Raw genomic sequence first — 12154 nt, 5'->3', positions numbered from 1 at the left:
TCTCTGAACTTAAAGTAAGAGCGCGAGGAAGGGCCGCTGCAAACATTATCGAAAAATGGGTACTTGTAATCGGTCCCCCTGCAAAATACGCCTAGCGTTTAGCGTGAGTAGACACCTCGACCCGCCTCGGTAGTCCAACAGATACACGGAGTTGCGCTGCTGACTTCGAAATCGTCGTTTCGATCCAGACAACGATGGCCGAATTTCGATGGGGGGGGGGGGGGGGGGGGGGGGGGAATGCGACAGCGCCTGTGTATTTAGATGTAGGCGCACCTTACAGAACCCGAGATGGTCGAAGTAAATCCGAAGCCACCCCCCCCCCCTCCCACACACACACACACGCACACTAAGGCGTCCCTCATAAAAAGACTGTGGTGCTTGCAGTTATAACCCCAAAATTTAAATCATTACATTTTGATGATACACGCTTAAAGGACAGCATTTCAGAGCTGGGTTTTCTTTTCTTTTTTTTTTTCAAGCCTGTGCTTGTTTCTATGTCGATGATTTCTGCTCCTGGATCCCTCTGTTTACTGCTCACATGCGCGTGAACTTCAATGCCGACTCGCTGGTGCTTGATCGTGGCTGGGGAAACAGATGTAGCACAGAACAGTCACAGTGACACGTCAAAAACTCATGGATTACGTGCTTCGTCTAGCACTAGACCAGTCACGCGTTTGAAAGCACGTTTGATGCTAAGGAAACTCGTTTCATGGCGCCGTGAGATTCAGCTGATCGGTCTCGGCACTTTTCCGGGAAGAAAGCTTTTCCTTTTATACTTCGTGGATGATCGAACGCTGCTAGCGGCAGGGTTTCTCCGACGAGAACGATGGGCAGGAGATGGATGCGCGTAAGATTGGCGTAGTGGCATGAAAACGCAGAGAATGTGACTCCGGCGTCGACTCAAATTTGCGCTGTTTTGTTGCTCAATACAAAAGAAAGTCGTCTACGCTTCAAAGTGGTTCCTCTAAACTAATTTTTTTCCACGTCCATGTAAATTCTTCAAAGCAAAGTAATGTTTGCAGTTCGCAGCTAAGAAAGGTTCAAAGTATGCTGTTCTGAAGAACTTAACCTAAACTTGTTGTTCGGTCCAATAAAGTTGCTAGTTGTTCCCCATAGAATAAAAAAAATTGTGATATCCACTGGTAACCTTTAATTAATGAGACAGTACAGCTTTCGGTCGGGAATATCCCGTCGTAAATGTCAGCTTAGTTTGCAAGCAGGCATAAACGCAAACAACGTTCCTCCAAAGGATATTAAAGAAGCAATTACACGATATTTTCGACTTCTTATTTTGTGCTTTTAATAAATACTTTGGACCCCGAAACCCTAAAGAAAGGCAACCCTAAGAACTGTCAAGCCTCAGAACGCCCCGAATAATTTATTCCAATATATTTTCTACGAACCAGTCTCCATTTCATTGCTCAGAAGGTGTATGTGCCGTGACGTCATGACACAGAGGGCTATCACATGATAGCAGGGCATAACGACATTCTGGCACTCGCTTCGGCTCGCTCGGTCGTCCGCTAGGCTGTCACTCGTTGCGCAGACCTATGTTACGTCATACAACGTCAGAAAAATTTTGCTGGGCCTCGTAACCAGTGTCAGTGAGGGCAGGTCTGGCCTTTCTAGACAACTTCACTATAAAATTAAGATGTCTTAGCTTTCCTAGAGATCCTAAAGCACTGGCTTTTAGAGACCGGCTGTATTGACGGACCCCGAAATATTTTCGGCCACCAGGGCTTCTTTAACGCGCACCTAAACATACCAAGTACGCGAGCGTTTTCGCATTAAGCCAACGCCGAAAAGCGGCTGCACGGACCTGGCACCGAGCCCGTGACCTCGCGGTGAGCAGATAGATCAGCGCCACAGCCACTGAACCACCACGGCCTCCTCCAAAATTTTTTTCGTTCGTTAAAGTCGATGGAAACTTCGTATAAAACACGCGTAACCAGCCGCATTTGCCGTACTGGTCTACCTGAATAGTTCACTTAGAAAAAATTCGCAGTTGCGAGATTACCTTTTTACGGCCTCGTAAGATTGGAGCTTCGCGCGCCTTTATAACGCGACCCCGTCGGTTGCGTAACTGGAGGCGATCGCGTCACGCTTGCTTTCATTTTCCCCGCGAGGGAACGCATGGCCGACCTGCCGCAGGACATGCATGCGAGCAAATCGCGTTTCTTTATGCGCTGCTCCTTCACGGGCATTCCTTTGCCGCACTCCTTTGTTTGGCGCAACGGCGACAGTGAGGCTTGCGCAACTTGGGCCAGGAACGCGACTGCTTTCCCTTAGACGACTGGCAGGCAAGCCCCATTCATAGACGAGCTCCCTACTTTTTCTTTCCTTGTTCTTTTTTTTTGTTGGGAACACGTAATATGTTGGCGCCTTCGTCGTAACCAACCCTTTCCTTACTGCCCCCGCGCTGTTTTTTTTTTCTTTTTCGGTGTTGCTAAGGGGAAAGGAGAATGTGGAAAGAGGGACTGGGGGGAGATTGATGGGGATCTAGGTGGGGATCTCTGTGAGCTAGCAGGCCCACGGCGCAAACGTGACGAGCGCCTCACGTGCGTCGGCATTTTCGAACGGCGCGCCGCCAGACGGACGAAGACGTCCACAACGGTGCATGGTCGTCGAGAAGGTTACGACGCGATGTTACGCCATTCCCGATTCCGCAGAATTTCACTCGGTGAAGTCAACAGAGGGTGCATAGCACGGGAGGGAGAAGGAATAAAAAACCGCCGGTGGCAATGTTGACGAAGAGAGACTAAATGCAATACGAGCGAGCGAGCTGCGCGGCAGAAGGTCGAATTAGCTCCGTCTGTAGTATATTCGGCGCAAGTAAAGGGTCCATTACCTCAGCTTCGCGTGGTGACAAATAAAGGCGTTACGAGTCAACTCTGTGAAGGAACCGCGAGAGAAAGACCGCCAGAAATACGTCCGGTTGCGAACGTCCGGCACTGAAAGAGGTCCGGCAGTAAACGCACCACGCACACACACAAGCACACACTACGAAGCTGCACGTAGGTTCTCGTGCAGATGAACGCAGCGTGTTCTTGTTTTAGGCACAGATCGTAATGAGACCGAAAACGCATTGACTCCTTCGTTTGAGAGTAAAGTAGGCGAACCGAGGACTAACGTGCGCGAATGGAAATCTTCGGAAACTTCTTAGCTGCCACGTCCACAGCATAGAGTGGCGATTTGAATCAGTTCTCTTCTTTTTTTTACGTCAGCGTGAATGCTGTCGTTTGTTAGAAATTAAAGTAGGGGCGCAGAAACTCGCGTAATTATTGCACGTTAAAAGGACGACCGAGCACGAAACAAACTTGCGAAAGAATAGGAAGAAGTCAACGCAAGCCTAGTCTCTTGATAACGATAGACGAGGGCTGTATACATAATGGCTATTGACATAATCACCCAACTGCGGACCCACGCTGCAGAGCACGTGATCGTGGGCTCTCCCTGCGACTCCGGAATACACATAAAAATATAATCGTTCCGGGGTTTTATAGGTGCCAAAACCACGACCCGATTATGAGGCACGCCGTATAGTAGGCGGGACGGTCCTGTATAATTTTGACCACGTGGGGTTCCTTAACGTGCGCCCAATGCCCGGGACACGGGCGCTTGTTGCATTTCGAACCCATCGAAATGCGGCCGCCGGGGCAGGCATTTCATCCCGCGCCCTAGGACTTTGCAGCGCAAAGCCATATAGCCACCTCAGAACCACCACGGCGAGTGGGTCTGAACGTAACAACACCTGTATTCTATATGGAGGCGTACCGAAAAAAAAAAAAACCGTGCCGTTGGCGTCGCGTGAAGCTCGAAGCCAATGCAGTGCTCAGCGGCATTGCGGAAAAGGACAAATGCATCGAGCAGTGTTAATTCTTTCGAGTAGCGTTTGGGATCGCTGGTGTCGCGGAGCGCGGACGCGGCTATTTTGATATTTGGCGCGTTTTCTTTATAAGGCGAAAAAAAAAATATTAATTACGCCAGACTTAGCCTGCTGAGAGCAACTGAGTCGGGCGTTTTAAAACACAATACTTCTCCATCAAAATTCGCGTCCTCGATTAGTAATTAAGAAGTTCGTTAACTATTCTCATCTTATTATCCACAGCTCAATTGCGAAAACAAAAAGACCTCCTAGTGCGGGACATGACTTCTGGCAGAATGCCAGTACGTGCATCCTCGTATATGCTACATTTTGTTTTTAAGATCTTGGCTGACGTTAGCTGGGACACCCTGTATAGGGCACCAATGGAAACGTTATACGGCACTAGTGATAACAGTTGCGTCTATTTAGCGCTTATCAAAGATGTTATTGGTTTTCCTCGGTACAAGACGAGAATCCCCCGCAGGGCCACCTTCCATTACGATGGCGATCGAAGGATTATCGCACTCCATGAATATAAAGAGAGAGAGAGAAGAAATACGGCGCACGCAAGCCCCTGCACAACAGTGGCCTCTTGTTGACTCTTCCACGAAGATGTTCCTGACATATCTTTCTGCACGTATATCTTCTTTTCTTGTTCTTCTCGTTTTCGCGCACATCCGCGCGTTGTCCGCTCTTGCTTCTCCCACGAAACTGCGCATGGAGGCGCTCACTGTCAACACAAGAACTCGCCGCCACCGCCGTCCTATCCGCGTGGACTTTTTCCCTGCGCAGCCGCTGTTTACCGCGGACTTCGTCGATCGGTTTCCAGTGGTTGCACCCAGCGGCGATACCGCTCGAACTCGAACTTGGCCACGGGGACGAGCAAAAGAAAGAAAGAAAAAACGAGAAAACCTGGCCGCTACAGCTCGTTCATATTGCGTTTCAGTATCGAGCGGAATCGCGACTCGCGGCTTGCCTCTATTTGCCAAAGTGTTTGCCGAAGTAGGTGGAAGCAGGGAGGTTATCAGATGTTAGATAAAATACAGATAAACAGAAGGCAAAGTAAAGAGAAATGTCAATAAATAAAGGAGGATAGAGGCTAAGTATACAAGCGGAACACGTTAGGCAAAAAAAAAAAAAGCGGTAACCGAGCAAAACAAACACCCGCCGCGCTGGATCAATGGGTGTGGCGTTACACTGTGGCGCGCGAGGTATCGGGTTCGATGCCCAGTCGCTTCCGGACGGGGACGGAATGCAGAAACGGACGTGTAGCGTGCCGTGGACGCGTATAAAAAGAAACTGCGCGGTATAAATCAATCCGCGAAGCCCTCCACCATTCCACGGCCCTCATAAGCCACTGTGCAGTTTTTAGACGTTGAGTCCAATTTCAATTTTAAAGCCCAGTGCAGTAGCAGACGGAACAGACAAATAAAGAAGAATGCGCACTGAGCATAGCAAAAAAAAAACAGAGAAATATGATTAATAGTGGCCCGAACGAAACAAAACAATGTACAAGGGAGAAAAAGTGAGAAGTAACGTGTGTATACACGTGGAAGTTGATATGTGTCGTCTGGCAGTAGTTCAGACGCCACTTCTATGTTCGAGACGTAGGGTTGCGGCTGCAGTCTCTCTCTCTTTCTTTCTTCTTTTTTCTTTCTTTTTCTTCTGGTGCCATCTGGATCTCAGCCTTCTGGACGAATGAAACACGCTAGCACGTAAAAATGAAGAATCACACAAGGGGACCTAGAAACGCGAAATACCACGTCGTTCCGCCAGTATATTAAACCTGTCCGTGAGTTGCGAGTTCTTATTGTCATTGCCAATCATCTCGGACACAATATATATATATATATATAAACACAGTTTCAGCCACGTCTGCTGACGCGGGTGAAACTGTTCGAAATAAAACAAAAAGTTGGTCGATACATTTACTGAAAAGCTTAGCATCACCTGCGAATTGATTGGAAGAACTCACCGGATTGGAAAACCTAGAAAGCAAATACCAGTTATAATATTCTTCCAAAACTACAATGAAAAACAGGAAATTATGAAAGACGCTTGCAAACTTAAGGGAACGGACTGATCGGTTCAAAATGATTATTCGCGCGAGACACTCCGCAAGAGAAAGCTTCTATGGGCCAGTGCCAAACGCGAGAAAAAAGATGGAAAGAAAATAATGCTGATAAACTATAAGCTGAAAGTGGACAGTGAAATTTACGCTTGGGACGAAGCCACGTGTGCGAGGGTCCAACTGCCCCGACGTCAGTCCAGTCCAGGCAGTGAGTGATGTCAGGCTTCCAGCGATAAGGAGCTACGCCTACTGAACCTTAATGCCCGTAGTATAGCAAATAAAAGCGACCAACTTGAAACTCTAATCATAGATTATAATCCACACATTGTGGTAATCACCGAAACTTGGCTCAAAGATCAAATAAATGAAGACGTTTTTCTTCCATCGTATAACGTGTTTCGCTGCGACAGACCTTATGGACAGACTATCAAGGGGTGGTGGCGTAGCTGTGTTGGTGAAGCAGGGCATCCAAGCTCTTGTTTTACCGCGTCTCAACGATCACAAGAGTGCGTCTTTAAAACTGTGCTGCTGGGGCCGGTCTTTGCTTTTATTTGTGGTTTACCGACCACCTGATTCACCACGAACGTTTTTCCTCGACTTGGCTGATCACATGTCTAAGTACATCAACGATAAAATAATTCTTGCTGGCGATTTCAACCTGCCTCGATTGGATTGGAATTGTCCTGTTTCTGGTTCTGCCGTTGGCCCGCATTACATTTTTGATATTATGTTACAACATAACCTTCAACAGGTAGTTACAAAACCCACCCGTGTCCAGAGTACTTGTGCTTCCATACTTGACCTGGTGTTTATCACCCAATCGATTGAAAATTTTCGTGTCTCGGTGGACGACGGCCTCTCCGATCGCAATATGGTGTATTTTTCATGCAACATTCAAAATCCCAACAACTCTCCACGTACAAAGCCTGTCTGCGTAAAAGACGTTTCGCGTGCCAGGGACGAAAGCGTGCTTGATTACCTTGACCTATGCGTGAGCGATTTTAAAAGTGTATGTGTATGTACTATGGGATAAGTTTAAAGAAATCTGCGCGTACTGCACAAAACATTTTATTCCCAATAGCATAAAGAAAACGCACAAAGGAAATCCCTGGATCATGCGTAAGGTCTTGCATTTAAAACGAAAACTAAAGCGATTAAAGCGATCACGTGTCTGCCGACACGCTATAGCAGCTGCACAACTTGCACTGCGTCAAGCTGTGAGCCAATCAAAAGGTCACTGCCGAGCTTTATTCAAAACTCTCCGCAGAAGTTTTGGAGACACTTGTCCCGGAAAAACAAGCCTATCGACCAAATTAAGCACGATGAGGTTCTTGTTACCGATAAAGCAAGCATTGCTGAACATTTTTAATACATATTTCTACAATGTTTTTTTTTTGAAATCCAACTCCCGAATACGGCAAACAGCTCCATCATGTCGTCCCGAAGCAAGCATCATATCTTCTGCAGGCGTGTTATCCATGTTATTGCTTATTCTATCCCTTTTTTCCTCTTTTTATTCTCCTTTCCCCCACCCCCAGTATAGGGTAGCAAACCGGATGCTCTTCTGGTTGACCTCCCTGCCTTTCATGTCCTTCTTTTCTCTCTCTCTCTCTGAAAACAAAAGTGTCTCCTGGTGCTGACGGTCTTCCAAATATGTTCTTGCAGCGTCATAGTGAAATAATATCAAAATTTCTTGTCATAATTTTTCGTGCAAATCTATCAACTGGCAGTGATCCTTCGGATTGGAGAGTTGCGCGGATTGTGCCAATACTTAAAGGGACACGAAAGCGAAACAATCTAATGAAGCACTGTTTGAGAACCCTGTAGGCAGTCATTTCAAAAAAATAGTTTGATTATTAGATGAGAAACTGAAGGTCCAAGTATCAGTATTTGAATTTAGCGCCGAAACCCCAGCACCGGAACGTCATCGTGATGTCAGGGATTCCAAAGCATGTTTTCGCATTTGGGCCGCGTTGGCTGAATAAAGGTTTCCGAAACTTGCCATGTTTAACATTTGGTTCCTTTAGAACACAATCTAGTCAATCTGTACCGCTATATATAATTAGTAGGCCTTAGAAGATGCCATAAAAATCCATGACGTCACAGCCCCTAGGTGCGGGAACTTATGTAGGCGTCGCCACCCGTATTTCGTTCTTGCGCTTTTTCTGGCTTAACAAACGTCTTATCGTTGTAAGAGTGGTGTTTTTGGTGCTGTAGAACGGTAATTTACTGATGCAGAAGAAATCATTTTTCACTTTAGTGTCCCTTTAGAAAGGTACCGCATCATCTGTCACAAATTTTCGTTCAATATCGCTTACATGTTCTTGTAAACTTCTTGAGCACATTGCAGCCACTTATAAAATTAAAATTAAATTACGGGGTTTTACGTGCCGAAACCACTTTCTGATTATGAGGCACACCGTAGTGGGGGACTCCGGAAATTTCTACCACCTGGGGTTCTTTAACGGGCACCTAAATCTAAGTACATGGGTGTTCTCGTATTTCGCCCCCATCGAAATGTGGCCGCCGTGGCTGGGATTCGATCTCCCGACCTTGCACTTCGCAGCCCAACACCATAGCCCCTAAGCAACCACGGTGGGTAGCCACTTATTTAACTACCTTTGTAAGTGACAGAGACATTCTATCGCCATTTCAACACGGATTTATAAAGGGACTTTCAACAGTCACCCAGCTAACATCTGTAGTTCATAGCTTTGCTGATACACTAAATAGGTCCGGGCAGATTGACGTTATTTTTCTAGATTTTAAGAAAGCGTTTGACCTTGTTCCACATGCAAAACTAATATGTAAGCTTGAATCTACTGGGCTTCCTTATTTCATAATTAACTGGGTGTCTGCTTACCTTTCTAACCGTGCACAGTTCGTCAATATTGATTCTCATTGTTTCAGCTACCTCCCAGTAACTTCTGGCGTACCGCAGGGAAGTGTGTTGGGACCATTACTCTTCTTAATATACATAAATGACATTGTTGGTATGATTAGTGAACCAGTGCAGATTAGGCTTTTTGCCGGCGATTATGTATTGTGCCGGCGAGGGAACAAACGCGACTTAATGACATCCTACTTCAAATCAAGAAAAAGAAATGGACATGGGCCGTACATGTAATGAGGAGGGAAGGTAACCGATGGTCATTAAGGGTTACGGACTGGATTCCAAGGGAAGGAAAGCGTAGCAGGGGGCTACAGTAAGTTAGGTGGGCGGATGAGATTAAGAAGTTTGCAGGGACAACATGGCCACAATTAGCACATGACCGAGGTAGTTGGAGAAGTATGGGAGAGGCCTTTGCCCTGCAGGGGGCGTAACCAGGCTGATGATAATGGTGATGATGATGATGATGATGTGTATTGCTTAATGATATTAGGTCTTCTGAAGATCAAGTCATTCTTAATTCTAACCTTCGGAACATTCATTCCTGGTGCAATCGATGGGACGTGAAGCTTAACAATGACAAAACAGTCTTCATGAAAGTTACCAATAAAAAGAGTAGCCTATCATTTTCATATGACCTTCAATCTCACCCGCTCGAGGAAGTTAATGAATACACTTACTTAGGTGTTACTATAACCAATAATATTAGTTGGAATAAACATATATCAAACATATGCACGTCAACTTTTAAGAAACTTTGCCTACTCAAGCACAAATTAAAAGTTTCCCCCTACTAGCGCAAAGCTCTTAGCCTACACCTCAATCATCAGACCTAAACTCGAGTACGCATGCACCGTCTGGGACCCTTACCCAAAACATAACGTCGATGCGTTGGAAATGATCCAGCAACAATCTGTTCGATTTATCTTTTACAAATACCGCTCTACTGACTCCCCCACCACTCTCATGACGCAACATAACATAGAGACATTGGAAATACGAAGAAAAATTCAAAGATTGAAGTTACTTTTCTTAATCAAAAATAACAAACTCTCCATTAGTCCTGATCCATTTGTTAAGTTCACGACTACACACCCTATAAGAAATCATCACACGGAATCCCTAACACCGTACAACGCTACAGTAAATGTTTTTAAATACTCTTTGTTTCCCCGCACACTAACTCAATAGAATTTACTCCCGAATGACGTACTAACCAGTATTGATGCCTTTGACAAAATTTCTTATTGACAGTTGCAGAGTTACTGCTTCCTGTTCCTGCTATGTGTCATTGTTTATATATTTTCTTTAGCGCAATGTAAATTGCTGTGCTTTTTGCAGTTCTTATTGTCGTTCTCCGTTTGTTTTGCCCCTCCTGTTAGGACCCATTTAGGGTCCGCAGTACGCTGTAAGTATGTATGTATACATATATATATATATATATATATATATATATATATATATATATAGCAGATGTTGTTTCCTAAGGTCCAAAATTTAAAAAAAATAGCGTGTTTCAGGTAGCACAATTCGAATCCTTGATTGAAAGTACTCGGCGAGGCGGCTGCCATTTAATTCTACGAGACATCAAAGCGTCTTGTGAAATAATTAAATATTTGGCATAATTACCCTCGTTTTTATCTAATTATATTACGGTACATACTTTTATCTACGAGTTCTAGCTAATGAGTTCGCAAGGCATATCCACTTGCAATGAATTCTCTGGACTGCGTCAGTTTCTAGACGTTAATTTTCGATGTGTCCGACGGAATGAATCGGTGTTCCAGTTACTTTTGTGCTTCAGTGCATAAAAGAGCGTTATCTAATTAGAAGTAACTCGAGCGCCGATGCATCTCGTCGGCCACATTGAAAATTAATGTCTCGAAAGTGGTGCAGTCCAGAGAATTCGTTGCACGCGGATACGCCTTGCGAACTCACCGGCTATAATTCATAGAGTAAAATATGTGCCATCAAGTAATTATTTAAAAAGTTAGTTAGCGTCATTAAGTCAATTATTTAATGAAGCATATTGATTTCTCCTAGAACTACTGGCCGCCTCATCAAGTAATTCAGATAAAGGGTTAGAATTGTCATCTACCGCAGGCAATTTCTGAATATTTAACATTTTCGAGCCTCCTAAAAAACACCCGTCCAGTGTATATATATATATTATATATATATATATATATATATATATATTGCATTCTCGACTTAAATAGGCAGGGAGTGTGTCGAGTAAGCTCCTGAAAAACACTTTGCAATGCGGAATGTGGTGTATCTCATGGATCCGGAACTTGAAAGATGTTCGTCGAAATGCCTAACTCATTTCTCCGGCATTTACCAGTAAATCGGCACCGAACACTTTTTCGCCTTGCTATAGTCGCCATTTCGCTTGCACCGAGGGAAGGGTAGCAAACAGCACGCTCGTCTGGTTGATTTCCCTCTCCTTTGCTGTCGCTGCTCTATCTTTCTCTCTCCCCTCGAGTGTGACGAAATCGCATGTAACACTTATGGCACTGCGACACCGTACAGGAAGGAAGGAAGGAAGGAAGGAAGGAAGGAAGGAAGGAAGGAAGGAAAAAGTGGAGAAGGAAAGGCAGGGAGGTTAACCAGTTTAGCTCAACCGGTTTGCTACCCTGCTCATGGGAGCGGGATGGGTGCAATGAAAGATGGGGAGAAGAGAGAGAGAGCACATAGCACAGCACACACATCGTCTGTTACCGTATAGGTGCATTCCTGAAGAGTGCGCAGGTAAACACGGGACGAGCGTAAGAAATATTACACTGACGCCCGTTTTTGTTGAGTTTGTTGCGCTCACCATTTGTTTAACTGCGCAGTTTTCAAGGATGCACCGACGCTGTCGCAGTACTTACCCTCTTTAATTAAGGGCTCGGTTTTTCAAGAATGCAACCATACCAACTTGTGAGCTATCCATACTTTTGTAATAACTTAGGTGTTACGGATAATTCGTTTTACGGATGGCTCGTTAAAAAGATTCGCGCAAGTAAGTTGCTGCAGCTTCATAGGAAATTCACGTGCAAGGCCACTTTCGTTCTACTAAAATTTTACAATAACCTTTCAAATCGAAAATTAGGGATTCTGAACGTTCTTTGATTATCATTCTAAGCCCGTCACCGCAAATTGGTCTTCCCTGCAGCATGAAAACGGCCGTCGCCCCTGAACACCTTAGCTATGAATTATGGGCTGTTTTTACGCGCCAAAACCACGTTTTGATTATGAGGCACGCCGTAGTGAGGCACTCCGGGTTAATTTTGACCGCCAGGGGACCTTTAACGGGCCGCCCGATGCACGGGACACGGGCGTTTTT

This window comes from Dermacentor andersoni, chromosome 10 (genome assembly GCF_023375885.2).
Source record: "Dermacentor andersoni chromosome 10, qqDerAnde1_hic_scaffold, whole genome shotgun sequence".
Lineage (NCBI taxonomy): Eukaryota > Metazoa > Arthropoda > Arachnida > Ixodida > Ixodidae > Dermacentor > Dermacentor andersoni.
This window is presented reverse-complemented; position numbering follows the sequence as displayed.